This window comes from Coturnix japonica, chromosome 10 (assembly GCF_054131305.1).
Source record: "Coturnix japonica strain WE chromosome 10, WE-NBRP24, whole genome shotgun sequence".
NCBI lineage: Eukaryota > Metazoa > Chordata > Aves > Galliformes > Phasianidae > Coturnix > Coturnix japonica.
Genome location: NC_140672.1, coordinates 29,094,810 through 29,109,543, shown reverse-complemented (window position 1 = coordinate 29,109,543; position 14,734 = coordinate 29,094,810). Strand labels below are relative to the sequence as shown.

Sequence of the window (14,734 nt, the reverse complement as noted above, 5' to 3'; positions counted from 1 at the left end):
CTTACTGGAGCACAGCTAGATTACTCTCACCTGTGCTCCCGCAGCTGACCCAACACTTGCCTCAGCTGATTAATGAGAGGTTCAAGCTGTGATTTCCCACACAGTCTGTAAGCTGAATGCAGCCTAGAGGCAGCATCTCCTTGATCACACATGGTGGTGTGCCTGAGTGAAGAAGTGATCAAAGCTGGATGCAGAAGAGTCATCTTAATTTCTCTGCTATTTTATTTCAGATGGCACCTACTGGGCGTTGGTTTCTTAAAATTTGGATCTAGGAGGTGGCCTCTCCCTTTGCTTCTGGTGAAAGCTGCAGCAGGAGTAGAAGACAAAGGTTTTCTTGGTGACACCAACACCAATTATTTGATTCATATGTAGAACTGTGATGAAGATGGTGAAGAACAGATCCGCCTCAAAGACATGCTTGATAACATAAGGAATGAGCATTTGATCCAAGACAGCCAGCGTGGCTTTAGCAGGGGAAGGCCATGCCTAACCAATCTGGTGGCCTTCTATGATGGAGTGACGGCATTTGTGGACAAAAGGAAGGTAACAGATGTCATTGACCTGGACTTGAGCAAGATCTTTGACATGGCCCTCCACCACATCCTTATCTCTAAACTGGAGGGATGTGGATTTGACAGGTGGACCACCTGGTGGATAAGGGATTGGTTGAAAGGCCACAGACAGAGGGTGGTGATTCATGGTTCGATGTCCAGGTGGAGGCCAATAACAAGTGGTGTCATCCAGGAATCTGTCTTGGGACCAGTGCTTTTTTACATGGTTATCAGTGACACCAATGATGCAATGGAGTGCACCCTCTGCTGTTTGCTGAGTGGTGCGGCTGACGCAGTGGAAGGAAGGGATGCCATTCAGAGGGAACTCAACCGAGAGGTTGGCCTACGTGAATCTAATGAGGTTCAGCACAGCAAAGTGCAAGGTTTTGCACTTGGGCTGGAGGAATCCCAGGCATTTCTACAGCCTGGGAGGAGCAGTCCTTAAGAGAAGCCCCGCAGAGAAGGACCTGGGGGTCCTGGTGGATGAAAAACAGAACGTGAGCATCAGCGTGCTCTTGCAGCTCAGAGAGCAAATGGTCCCCTGGGCTCCATCAGAAGAGGGGATGGCCAGCAGGGACAGGGAGGTGATTGATCTTCATGATCCTTGAGGTCCCTTCCAACCCGGGCCATTCTATGATTCTGTGATTACACTCGCTGTCAGAAATAACGGCAGCTGTACAGAAGCTGGATATATTGTGGGACAGTTCTTGTAACCAGCTGATTTTAAGACCTTGCCAGAGTTGAGAGTCTAAATTGCATGTCAGAAGAAAACTGGGAAAGTGGTTATTGCTCATTCTTTTTCATTTGCTGATTCTTTCTTTCGGGTTCCTTTTCCAAAGGAGATTCTGGTGATGGAAGCAGTTGAAGAAAGAACCAAAGCAGCTCTTGCCAAGAGTGCTTGAAGTCCCTGTGGAGAGAAGCAAAGAACTTGGGCTTCCTCTGGGATGCTCCCCACCATGTCTCAGGAAGGAGACAACTGCTGTTCCACTTTCTGCTCTGTGTGTGGAAAGGTACGTCTGGGTTTCTTCTGCTTGTTTATTCTTTCTTTTTCTGGCTTTGAAGGAGAAGGCGTGGAGCAAAGGAGACCCACTGGTCATTTGTTAGCTCAAGAGCAGGATGGATTCTGCATTGACTGTGAAAAACCTGGGCTAGTAGCATGGGCATGTTTCAGGCTGGACTCTTCTTTTGCTGCTTGGTTTCCTTTTGGCTACAGGGAGACAGCTGTCTAAAGGTGTGTTTTCAAACCCACTCTCCAAAACCACGTTTCATTGTTGCAGGTGGTTCAGTGTGCTCTTGCAGTGCAGATGCTGTAGTTTGCTGTAGAATCTGAATGTTTTCTGTTCCTAGGGAAGGACTGGGAGGAGGTAGTGAGAAGAGAATTCAATGCCTGAGGTGTATCTTAGTGAGAAATGTTGTCATGAGATGATGAAAGTCTTGAGCTGTCAAAGGCCAGTGAGGCTCAGACTCCTTAACCTGCTGGAGCAGGGTGGAAGCAAGGAGTGGGCACTGCCGTCCCACAAGCTGCACTTGGTTCTGGTCTGCCAGGTCTGTACTGGCCTGGATTTCTTCTGAGAAGTTTGTTGGAGCTGCTTGGAGTAGTGAAGGGTGGGGAAGAAGTGCTTCTCCAGAGCTAAGGCTCTGCATGATCATCTTGGATGGTTTTAACCATGATATCTGAAGACATAGTTTCCGTCAGAATGATCCCAGCATTGTGCAAGTGTCTCAGATGTCTGAGAGCACCCGCCTCCTCCAGCTGAGTCATAGGAAAGCTGACTGTGCCCAGTAATTTCAGCTTCCACAGATTGAATATGCTTCCAAGTGTTTTCCTTAGTGATCAATCATGTCCCAGCACTGTGATATTTCATCTCTGGCACAGTCTGGAGCATCTCTGCAATCCTTGGGTGCTGGAGGGCACGTGGTGAGTGCGTGGACAGTGTGGCACAAACGTGTGTGTGTGCTGAGGAGTTGGGTTGCACACAGGTGCACACAAAGGGGTGTTTGTGGAAGGTGTATGCACGTACATGTTCCCAGGGGTGGTTGGCACACGTCTGTGAATGCAAAGGAGGGCACACGATGCAGTGTGTGCATGGGGGTGTGCAAAGCAGGCAGGGTGACACATGGGTGTGCGTGTGTACATGGATAGGGGAAGGCTGGGGTTACAGGTTGACCTGTGCTGAGGTGAGTGGGGGCTCACGGTGTTGCTCAGTGGTAGATTTGTTCACACTGAGTGCTAACAGGAAACTCGCACACCCTTTTTGTTTCAGCTGTGCCAGCGCTGTGATCCCTTGCTGCTGGGATGGGCTGTTGGAAGGATGGTGTGCGTGCCAAGCTCCCATCTCTTGCATGAATCAAGTGTAGAGCAAAAGGGATGTTTGGGCCAGGTGACTGTAAGAAGGCTGGCTGCTTTGGATGGTGGTAGCTGATGGAAACAGGTGCTCTGGGGACCGTTCAGCTTTTAACAGAAGACAGGGGTCCTGCAGCAAGAACGACTAGGTTCTCAAATGGCTTCAGAAGTGCACACCGAGTACATCCCCGCAGACATTTACCGGTAGGTGGCTCTTGCAGAAGAAGATTCAAGCAGCAGAACCTTTTGCTCAGCTGGCACGGGATGTGCCTCCAACCCAAAGCTCCTTCCCACCTCCCAAGGAAAAACAAAGCAACCCAAGCATCTCCAGCAAAGCTGCCCAGCAGACAGCAGGGAATGCAAACAGCTTCTGGCTGCTCCCCTGCACTCCTGTCCTAAGTAAGAGACCCTACGAGGACTGGCTGGGAAATCAGTGCATGACACATGTGAGTGTGCACAGGATTGTGCAAAGCAGTGGGGTTCCACGAGTTTGTGTGTGTGTGTATCTCTGCTGTTATGAAAGCATGGGAAGACTTACTGAGTCCCAGATAATTACTTATCCTTAAATGATTTTTCCTGGCCAAATTTAGAGCCTCTCACAGGTAATCGAGACCAACAGGCTGTTGTTGCACAATCAACAGGCACAATCTAGATGATCAGCTGAGGAAAATAAAGCATCATGCCAAGGGTACTAGATAAGTGAGCAGCTTGAGATCTGCACATTTATGTGATACTCATGGTGTTAGACAATATTTGTCTAGAGAGGTCACATTGAATGAAAGCAAAATATAAGATGAATGAAAATATACACAGGAGAAGAAGCCTCTGAGGCTTCTGAAGTGTTATGATCAGAAGACATATACTCTGTTAAAGCAAACATTTCTCTCTATTTTTTGTGTTATTCCAGGGAGGCCTTGATTACCGCCTGAACACATGCTGTGGAAGCCCAGCTTATGCAGGACCAGAACTAATCCAGGGCAAAGCGTATATTGGCTCAGAGGGATGTAGAGCGGTGTTTGTTTTCCCCTCTTTCCCTTCCCTCTCCACAGAGCATTTCAAGGCAGTGGAGCTCAGGTAAGCTCTCTTGGTTTCCCTTCTGAATTCTGCTAGGTTGCATTGCTTGGTAGCTCTCAGAAGCTGTCAGTGGCCACAGACTAGAAAAGTGCAATTGGTCTCAGTTCACACAACTGGCTGGTTTGTCTCAGGCTAATCCTGAACTGCCTCAAGCGACTGCTTTGGTGCTCTACAGAACAGCAACTTCAGAGATCTCTTTCTATTACTAAGTTTTTGAAAGAGCAATTTGCTCTGTTAATTATCCATCATTTCTGTGCAGTCTGTTTTGTCAGACTTGTCTTTAGCTTCCAAGTTGTATGTGAAGAATTGTTTCCGTTGTAATGCACAATGTACTAAAAATTGAGAGATGAAAATGTGAAGAGTTTTTCCAGCTTTGATTTCATGTCTGGAATTTTGGAACCCACTACTTGCAGTTGTTAATCTGTCCAAACTGGTCTGGTTTGGAATGCCCTCATCCTTCTTGAATCGCTGTTAAAGGCGGAGCAATTCCTACAAGTGCCATGGCCCCACTGTTGTTCTAATTCTTGTTTCTTTGTTTTCCACACACTGCTTTTCAAGCCTCCTTTTTCTTTACAGTCAAAGTGAGAACTGCACTGTGAGGTGTCTGAACCTTGTTGTGCCTGTACATAAATAGAACAGCAGCAAAGCCAGACAGGTGACTGTGCTGACAGCTCTCATATCCAGTAACACGTAACTGTGCTAAATCCCTTGTGACGGCTTTGATTTCATTTTTGCCAGTGAGATCCTTGTAAAAGGAACTGCAGCAGTGTGATGAGCTAAGGTGAAGATGCTGGCTTTAGTAGTGCTCTAAGCTGAGTGGAAGGGCAATTGAATGAGGGTTACATGCTTTCTCTGGGATGATAAGGCTTTTTTTCCTGAGGGAAAGAGCCAGCTTTTCATGGGCTATATGTGGGCTTTGGCAAGGGCAGACAGCACAGTCTGTCAGGAAGCCATTTGAGGTGCTTCAGGTTTGTAAGCTTGTCTTTTTTTTTTCAGGTGGATATCTGGAGCATGGGTGTACTGCTGTATGCTCTGCTGTGTGGGTTTTTCCTTTGGATGATGACAATATGATGGCACTGTACAGGAGGATACCAGTGGGTATCAGTGGTGCTAGAATACACTGAGAAGGGAAATAGCTGAGCTTGACAAGAGGCCTTGCTTTTCCGATGGCAGAACATGCTGAGCTGTCGGTAGAAAGGCCTGTCTGCTGAATACTGTCCCTGTTTTTGCTGCTTTGTCTACCAGTATTTTGTGGATTTGGTTCTACGCTTGGTTGGCCTATGTGGCACTGTAGCCTAATTCTGTACCATGATAGCATACAGAATTTAAGGAGAAGTATTTTCTTGCCAATGGTCTGGATTTTTTGTATCTGGTTCTTCAACTGGCTGCTCCCTATACTATCTGTAGTAAAAATATAGACACATCATTTGATTTCCCTGAAATGAATGTTCCTAAATGCCAGCTCTTCTCATGTCTACAAAGATCAAAGTTCTGCATTTGCTATTAGAATTTCCTCTTCCAGAATCAGGAGGTAATGTAGGACCCCACAGATTGCCTTCAGAATCCAACAGTTAGTTCTGTTTCCTTTGGGAGTGCATAACAACCTGAGCACATGAATTGAATGACGTGGCTTTTTAGTCTGGTACAAACTCTGCTGTACACTGAAACTTGGTCCATTTGTAAGCAGGACTTTGTCCATCTCTGCAGGACAGCAGAAAACCCTTTGTGCTAATCGTGATGCCAAGAAGCAGAATGCGGCAAATGGCAGATGATCCAACTGCTTCAGGTGTTCATTTCCTTAAAACTGAGAATAGTTTTGGACTGAGAGTTTGTAAGCAGAACGGAGCTCTTAAAGCTGTCAGAGATTATTCCTGCACTGTTCAATTCTATCTGCCTGACATACACAGGATATCAGAACTGCATTGCTTGAACTGGTGGAACTTGTTGAAGTGATCTAGGATGAGAAAGTTTTAGAACTCAATCAGAATGCACTATAACATGGATAATCCTATAGGTATTAAGGTACAAGCTTGCTATTTCTGCACTGAATTTGTTTTATTTTACATGGCCGTGATCTGAAAGTTGCTTGAAACGCAGGCACCTAATCACTGTTGTGTAACTGAATTTCACACATGATAGGTCCTGAAATATCCTGGAATCTAAAACTCTGACTTGTTTTAAGTCTGCTGCTTGAGTCTAATCAGGGTCATAGTGTCTGTGTGCAGTGGAGTGTGTGGGAGATTGTTGCAGCAGATCCTGGGAAGTTGCTGTGTATTTGCAGACAATGGCTGCTGTTGGTCACTGGGTGCCACTGTTGCTCTGAAGAACAGCTGTGCTGTGCATGCAGCACAGCATGCTGTGCACGCCATGGAAGTAGGAATCAAGAAGAGATAGAAGCGTCACTTCTGTTCTAGTAAAAGGTCTCATCTGCTGACAGGCTTTTGTACTTGAATTCAGAACTCAGGACCTGTTGCCACAGAGGGACTAGTTGCTGAAGTTGGACGACTCTTTCTGTTTACTCCTTGTAATATGTAGCCATAACACTATTTAAAAAAGAATCTGAAATCATGGCTAATTATTGACTGCTGCACAGCAGAACACTACCACGGTGAGATTGGGCTGTGAGATGACTTGAAAGCTGTTTCCTCAGTATAGGTCTTATTCTTGCAGCTGGGACACCTTGATGAAGACTGTGTAACAGCTTTCTGTGTTTCACAACAAGAGAAGAGAGAGTAGATCAGCATTAACGTCAGAGGTAATAAACGTATGTCAGTAATTCTCTGTATTTAAGCCCACTCCTACAGTAAATAACCTTACTGTATTAACAGACTCTAACACTCACTTATTCTCAAACATGAAATATTTCACACCTTTCAGAGGTAAGTTACCACTGCAGAACTTCATAGTCTACCTAATAACTGCATTTCTGAAGTTCACATTTATTCCTTTTTTCTCCTTTAATTGTGTTTTCTCAGCCTTTTTGTTATTTTTTTACCATGCTGAAATCCTTATGAATCTCTGGAAGTCCAGGCAGACTCAAAACAGAAACTGATGGATGAACAGCAGATGTCACATGCTGGCTTAACTCCCTGCTTTGAAATGATTCACTGATAGGTGGAAAATATCAACACATCAGGTAGGACAACCAAGCAAATTTGGAATTACAGTTCACAAATACTTCAGGAAATAAATTAATTCCAGTAACTTTAGAAAATAAATGAGAAAAGCTGAACTGAGTGCTTCTAGAGATGCTGTATAAATGTCAATAATGACATTCCAAGCTGTAGAAGAGATTTAAAACATGATGGGTACTCTGGCTTTAACCTGAATCTGAAAGTTGTCTCTTGAAATTGAGTTGTCTTTCTGTTAAATAGAAAGTGGTAGAATTTGAAGGATTGTTAAGATTTCCATATAACCTTAGTAAGACTAGATGTAAAATGTAAGTTTTATCTAGGCAAGATCAATAGTGGAGTCACTGTTACTTCTTTTTTAGGTACAGGGAATAAAGAGAACGATCGACCTACAAGGGGAAAAAGTTCTTCAGTTCAAGTCTGTGATATTATCACAGTCTTAATTCAAAGGACTTCTAATGCCTGATAAGTAATTCAAGCTTATTATACTACACTGAGTCTCTCAAGCATTGTACCCACGGTTCTCATAGTAGTCAAAAAGCTGCTGAAAATCCAGCTGAATGTCGATGCTCCTTGGAGCTGGGCTGAAACTTGGCCCCAGAAATGGGAGTCCAGCTGAAATGCTGTACAAACTGAATTAGTAGGAGCTTTGCCATTCACTTCAGTAGAGAGATTCTGGCACCAGCTTTAGATTTCACTTCCAGCAATTGTACAATACACTAACTTTCAAGCAAAAACGAGAATAGTCTGCTTCTTTATCTCTTACATATTGTGTGAATCATCTGAGGCCTGAAACTACCCTAATGTGATCAGACATGAAGGTTGCACATCAAGGGGAAAATATGGCAGACATGCAGAAATTGTCTTTGTACTGACAATGTTTCTGAAGAGATCTACATCCTCTTGTTTTCTAGCAGAATTACGACCAGTTGTGGCAACCTATCTCTTGCTTCAGTCTAAGAAGGCTCGTGGCAAGCACATTCCCTTGAGAATTCATCCCAAACAGGACGTGCCAGTACCACACAGTCAGGAAGCCTGGGGGTAAGTTTTAGAGTTCAGCACAAGGTTCTGGTCAAAATGCCTCTGTGTGCTGAAGCTCTGCCCGGGTAAACAGTCTGGTGGCCTAAACATCGGTGAGGGAGCATGTGTGCAACCAGTCTTGGTCATCAAATCTTGTTCTATGATAAGGCCACCGACTCAGTGTATGAAGGAAAAGGATGTAATCTTTCTAGATTTCAGGGAGGCCTTTGATCCTGTCCCTTTGGCTGCATGTTCCCAACCTTCCATCAGGAAGCCAGGAGTACTGTTCTGTGTCATGAAAAGGCAGCCAGTGGTTTGACTATCACATGTTTATGTGTTCTGATGTTTCACAGTGGGTCTTAAGTAAAAGGAACTCAGGTTTTGGTTGCCTGCAGGACAGATGTTCTTTTGGGTTCAATATGTTTGCATAGTGACTTGCAACCATGGGACTGGTGTTCAAGGACCCTCTTGGTTCCTTCAGTTCCTAGGTTCTTTCTTGCCTAGATTTGACACTTTGTTTCAACAGAAGAGCTGATATTCGCTTTGGGAACACTAAGCAGCTGTTTATGTGGCTTAGAGGAAGACTGTCTGTCTTCTACACTGTGGGCATGGAACAGCCACAATTCCCCCTGGAACAACATCAATGACCCACACCACTAATTGGATTCTCCTTTTTAATGTAGTGGTAGTGAGGTGAAAATGTGGCTGTGGAATATTTTTGACTAAGGAACTTCTATATAGATTTTGTTCATCTTTGCATGCCTCATCACCTGATCTGTGTCAGTGAGCAGAAGCTGAAAGCAGGCATGGGATGTTCTGAAGAGCAGAGAAAGAGATAAGGAGGAAGGTGATTAAGACAATCCTCTCTGCTGCTGTGTGTCCCAGAACTGCCCAGTTCTGTAGCAAAGTGTTGTACAAGATGAATGGCCAAGAGATTGGGAGTAGAATGAATAGAAAATATGCCTTACTTAGGCCATACTCATCGTATTAATACTTCTCAGTTAGTTTTAGAATTCTAGAAGTGAAAGGTAAGGAGGTAGAAGCCTGCAAGTTGTGTCCTTTTTTACAGCTGCTCTTTTCTTATGGGAGGATGAAGTGAAGAAGATTGGTCTATTCTACAAGCTGTTCCAACCTTTACGCTTGAATTGCTGTTGCAGCTGCTGTAGCATCCCCAGCATAGACCAGAAAAGACCTTCTTGCCTCCAGAGATCCAAGTTTGTCCTCTGCTGGCCACTTGAGAGCTCAGGGACTATGATGGGTTCTTTTCTGGTGTTTGCTTTTCACTGTCATCACCCAGTTTCTATCTCTTCCTAAAGCAGTTGGTAGGTTGTGTTCAGAGCCTCAGCTCTTCCTGACTCTGCTAAGCATGTCAGAGCTGATGAGGAGGATGTAGAATGGGGTTTGTGTCCCTTCAGACACCCACACTGGAGAAATCTGCAGCTGGCATGCACCCCACCAGCTCCCTTTGGCTGTTACTGCATGGGAGTGGTTGCTAGCAGGTCATGTCAACAGGTTGAATGTGTCACATTCCCAGATCTCTGATTCCATTGGCTGTGTCTCCAGTGACATGAAATACAACTGTGGCTGCTGGGGTTCTTCCATCTGTACAGATTTTTAATGGTAGTCAGGCAAATTAGACTCTGATGCTAAAAAACAGAACAATAAAAGCAGCAACAAGAGACAATCCCAACCAACCGACAATAGCAGCAAAAAACCACCACACATCTCATTAGGTAGAAGATTAGAGACACTGGAAGGTAGTCTTTAAGTCTCTTTAAGGCGCTGTTCTTACATTGCAGAAATAGAATGATAATATAATTCCATGCTGATAATATCTCCAGATTTCTATCTTTTGGATTTCTTTCAGCCTGCCATGATCCCCGAGTGTGTCTGTTCATGGGGTTTTTCATTTGGTTTTGTAGAACACGTTTGTTAACTTGTGCATTCTCATAGTTCTTTTCTTCCCTCTGCATCTTAGAAATCCCAGTGAAGTTCACCAAGAAGCTCGAAGCTGTTAATGCTGAGATTGGAGGCAGTGTCACTTTAAGCTGTGAAGTGAGCCATGCCAAAGGGAAGGTGGTGTGGCGCAGGAATGCAGTTGAGATCAAACCCAGCAAACGTTTCCAGATTGATGAGGAAGGGGTCAGAAGAACCCTGACAATAAGAGGGATCCGGGCTGAGGATGAGGGAGAGTACTTGTGTGAGTCCAGAGATGACAAGAGCAGCATTACCATCACCCCCAAAGGTATGTCTCTGGAAATGAAGGCTGACAGTGTGGAAGGATCCTTGGCTTCCCTCATCAGCCATTACAACACTGCAAAGCTGAGTTCATTTGTGTGTTTATGCTGTTCTTTGTGTTAACAACCAAGTACAAAACCTGTCTTTCTCTCTAAATAACTGTGGAACAACTGCTTCTGAAGAGCACAGCTGTTAAGTGGGCAAATCAGTGTTCAAGGCTGGAATTAAGCATCCCAAATGTAAGATGGGATTTATTTTACCCCTTCTTTGCCTCTTTTCTTCTTGCATCTTTGTAGATGCAAGGAGGATCTCCTCTACACGCAGGAGATGTGAGTGTGAGTTATGGTGATCACTTACTGCGAGTCATAAAATCTGATGCTTCCAATGAAATCATTGACTCTGTTGGCTCTTTGAAGGTGCTCATACATAATATGATAGCAGGCTTTGAGTATATAAAAGGCTTTTAGAAAGTGGAAGCAAACAATCTGTTCTCTGTGCAGAAATAAGGGACTTCAATTGCAATGACAAAGATGCAAGTTCTACAACAGAAAAGCTTTTTAATGGTTGGATGACTGGATATGTCATTTGGAGGGGCTTTGAAGCCTTCACGGTGGGATTCAGAAAAGGTTAGTGAAATATCTGTGTCACAAAGAGCTGAGCATGTCCTGGAGCAATGGAGAAGGGCTGGATGATTTTTGTGGGTATTTTCAGCCATAGAATTTTGTGTTCTGGTGGTGTCAGTACATTCTTTTGTACAACATGGACGGGTTGGTTTGTTGCATTGGTTCAGACTTTTGTACTAGGAGCTCAGCAGTGGTTAAAGCTCACACTTCTGCAAAGTAAACAAGCTCCTGCAATTCGTCTCTACTCTGTTTTAGCTGTGGATTAGCTTGACAGTTCCCTTCCATAAGCTTTATGGTTCCCTTCTGTAAGTCTACTTACATAGAGTGAGTTGCTTAACTTTAAGTCTAGCTACAGGATTTTAAGCATATTATTAGCAAAAAATATCACAAATAATTTCACCAACAATTCTCCCCACCCATCTGTAGCTTTCTTTTTTTTCACTGGAAGGTTTTACACTGGCAGATAGGGTGGGCATGTAGAAACAACCCCATTAATTCTGACGAAGCTCTGATGTCTCTGACTGGCCTTTGTTTTGTGATTCTGCATGCATGCCCTGTAGCTAAAGCCTGGATGTCTTCCCCAACACCTTCAGTCTCCCATCCTTACTTAAGTTACTCCATTGTAAATCTCTCTGCTAGTCCAAGAGAGTTTTTATTTTACCCCTTCTGTGAGGCAGCAGCTGGATGGGAAGGATGAGATGAGGACTAGGTTGTTTGGGTGGCTTTTTTTTTTTTTTTGCCTAAGAGCCAACTGGGAATCAAAGATCCCAAAAATTGAAGACAAACTGTGTCATACCGAGCAGGGTTTGTCAAATCACTGGCATGCACTGTTAGGACAACTTCATCATCAACATATTCTGGGCTGACAGTTGTCACAAAATTCTGCTTCTGTGTCCCAAAATGTGCACTTATCACTTCTATTGGCAGTTGCTCATCTTTTCTCCAAACTGAATAGTTGTAGGAAATAAAACAGACAAGCAAACAAACCAAACAACCCGCAGATATTAACTTGCAGCTGATTGTCAGTGCTGATCGTTGGGCCATGTCCATCACTTCACATACTTCTGCGGCCAACAGACATTGGAAAATACAAAGACCTTCAGAGACTACTTGAATTTCTAGATGCACTGAATTACCCTCTAGGGTGTATTTCTGAATATATAAGGAACCACGGGTGACTATGATCCTGATTTATATCTAGGTTCAGGCTTACTGTTTCAGTTAGGTTAGATGAATAATAGTTCCAGAGAAGATAGGGAAATACAGCACTTCATTGATACCACATGTCGGAAGAATGCAGCTCAGTGCTGGGCAGTTTGCTGCTTCATTCCCTCTTACAAGTTGCACCCAAGGCTGGAAAAGACCACTGAGATAGCTGAGCCCAACCCAGCCCACCCTCACTGTACTTACTAACCACGTCCCCAGTGCCACATACCCGTGGCTCTTGAGCACCTCCAGTGACTGCAGTATATCAGCGTGGTTGCTTCAGCTGTGTGAGTTTTCACCACTGGATGTTGTTCTAGCGAGGCAAAAAACCCAAACTGATGGAACAGTGTCTATACAGGAAGCAACTGGCTGTCTGATGGCTGCCAACAGTTTTGCACAAGGTGTGTCATGCAAGCTTGCATGAGTCTGGTTTAAAAACTTGCAGTTCTGATGGAAGGAGAGGATGTTGGTGCAGGATAACTGCGGGATTTGTGCTTTCCCGACATCCAGTTGCAATCCCAGTTTATTGTTGCTATAGAAAACAGCTTCTCTGTAGACAAACTGAGTTAGTACCATTAAGTGGCTGAATCCCTAAGTGATCCAAGGTGAAGCATGATCCAAACTGGAATTTAGCTAATTGTAGTTGGGAATCCAAGCCTTAATGAGCTGAGTTATTTAAAGTATGAGTCTTCCATCTAAAACAGCATTGAACTGTTACCCTGGTTGATGATAGAAATGAGAGTTTAACAGCAGAAGTCTGAAGTTATGCTCCATATTTCTCATCACTCAAGAGAATATTTGAATATGTGAATTCCTTTGGCTATGTTAGAGCTCATAATGAGGTCAGCTGATGTTCTTTAAATGCTCGGAGTCTAGCAATGTGGGGAAGTGGACTGCTATTTGCTGTTGAGCTTTAGGCTAAGAAGCCTGATTTTAGAGGACAGTGGACTTCCCCTTTCCCTTCCCCTCTCCTCCCCTTCTCCCTGGACTGATCCCGCATGGTTTGTGAATGAGTTCAGAGCAAGGTAAATGAGGAATAGCCATGTGAAAACCTGTTGTTTTACTGCACTGTAAAAGACACTTAGTCAAAAGACAAGTGTGTGTTACAAGCTTATGATTGCAGGAGATCCTAGAAACAACCCAGCTACTCAAACCTGTAGTCTGGCTGAATCTTTTATTGTCAGTTTTGGTCAGGAGGAGATGCTTGAGTAAGACAAATAAAAGGTCATGGGTAAGTTGGTCCTTCTTGTGATATACTTCTAGGCTTTCGTCAGGGAAAAGCTTAATTAGTCCAAATAATTATAGCAGAAACCACACCAAGAACATGAGAGTGAAATTTCAACTTTCTTGACGTGACGGTAAATTTTACCCCATTCTGCCATTCCCCAAATGTTTGTTTCCTTATGTTGTGGTTTTTCAATTTGGTTGGTGTTGGTATTCCACATCAGAACACCATGCCTAATAATGGGAGTAAAGGGGACAAGTTTTTTTTTTCTCTGTGAACTGCCTCAAATGTTCATGTGGGGTGGGGCACCGGAAGGGAACTGAGGAAGGGGACAGCGTTGCTGGCGCGGCTCCCTGTGAGGAGACAACGTGGTCAGAGCTTCCTGCCTTCCAAAGCTCCACCGGTGAGATTGGGGACTTGGTATTCTCTTTGTTGATACTCTCTTGTTGTTTGTTTAGCATTATTAGGTTATTAAACTGCCATTCGTTCTCAGATCACCTTTTTTTCTCCCTCATTTTTTGTTAGACCTAATCGTAATCTCCCTTCCCTTCCCCGTCTCCCTAAACGCACGTGGCCGGGCCGGGCCGGGCCACGCCGCACTGCCGCTAGAGAAAAGGGGGGGGGGCTTTTGTTCCTGCTGCCCCGGGTTTGTGCCCACTGTCCCGGAGTGAGCTCTAGAGAGAACTCCGTGACACCTACAACAGCAAAAATAACTTCTAGTTCTAATTTTCAATCTTTAAAAGTTGCCTTGGCGTTTATAAAAAGGCATTCCCATTAGCTTTGGACTGTTCACCTGAAAGAAGTGATTGCTTTTTCCTCAATTCAGTCTCAGACTAAATATGTGCTACACTTTTTGGCATTTCTGGGATCGCTTTTGTGAAGGGATCTTGAAAACTATCCTAGTCAGTTACACTCCCTACTGGGTTTGTTTGTGTAAACACACACAAAAAAGCTTTCTCTGTCTGGTGTTCTGCCCTGATGTTGTGTGCTGGGCGCTGCACTGAGATGAGGCAATTGAGCTTTTTCCTATAGACTGAAGCCAAAGGTGTCTGTGATCTCTTTGATATTTCAGATGCTTTAGTTTTTATTTACGCACTTTGTCACTCCGACAGGAAATTCTCCAATGACTCAAACAGTTAAATACCATTAGAAGGATTTACAGCTTTAAACAAAATCTTTCCATCTGACTGGGAGCTAACTCAGGCCCAAGCTACTGAGATTTCAGAATGTTTTTAAATTGTGGCATAATAAATATCCAAAGACATTTCTCATTTCCCAAGATGGTCATGTTTTACAAATGTTCAGATTCATCTTGATTTGCA

At 44.1% G+C, this 14,734-nt stretch overlaps 1 protein-coding gene across 3 annotated transcripts in view; it reads left to right on the top strand.

Annotated features, from left to right (window-relative positions):
• The first annotated feature begins 6,521 nt into the window (after positions 1 to 6,521).
• The window catches only part of LOC146759607 (AF4/FMR2 family member 4-like), a 37,636-nt gene continuing 29,423 nt past the window's right edge, over positions 6,522 to 14,734 (top strand). The window contains exons 1-5 of one of the 3 annotated variants that reach the window (XM_085510770.1): positions 6,522 to 6,724; positions 6,945 to 7,105; positions 7,463 to 7,569; positions 8,018 to 8,141; positions 10,099 to 10,365. The gene's annotated coding sequence lies outside the window, so the exon portion shown is untranslated. Of the gene's footprint in view, positions 6,725 to 6,933; positions 7,106 to 7,462; positions 7,570 to 8,017; positions 8,142 to 10,098; positions 10,366 to 14,734 lie in introns of those variants that run through there. The other 2 variants (XM_085510767.1, XM_085510769.1) reach the window with 2 other exon arrangements.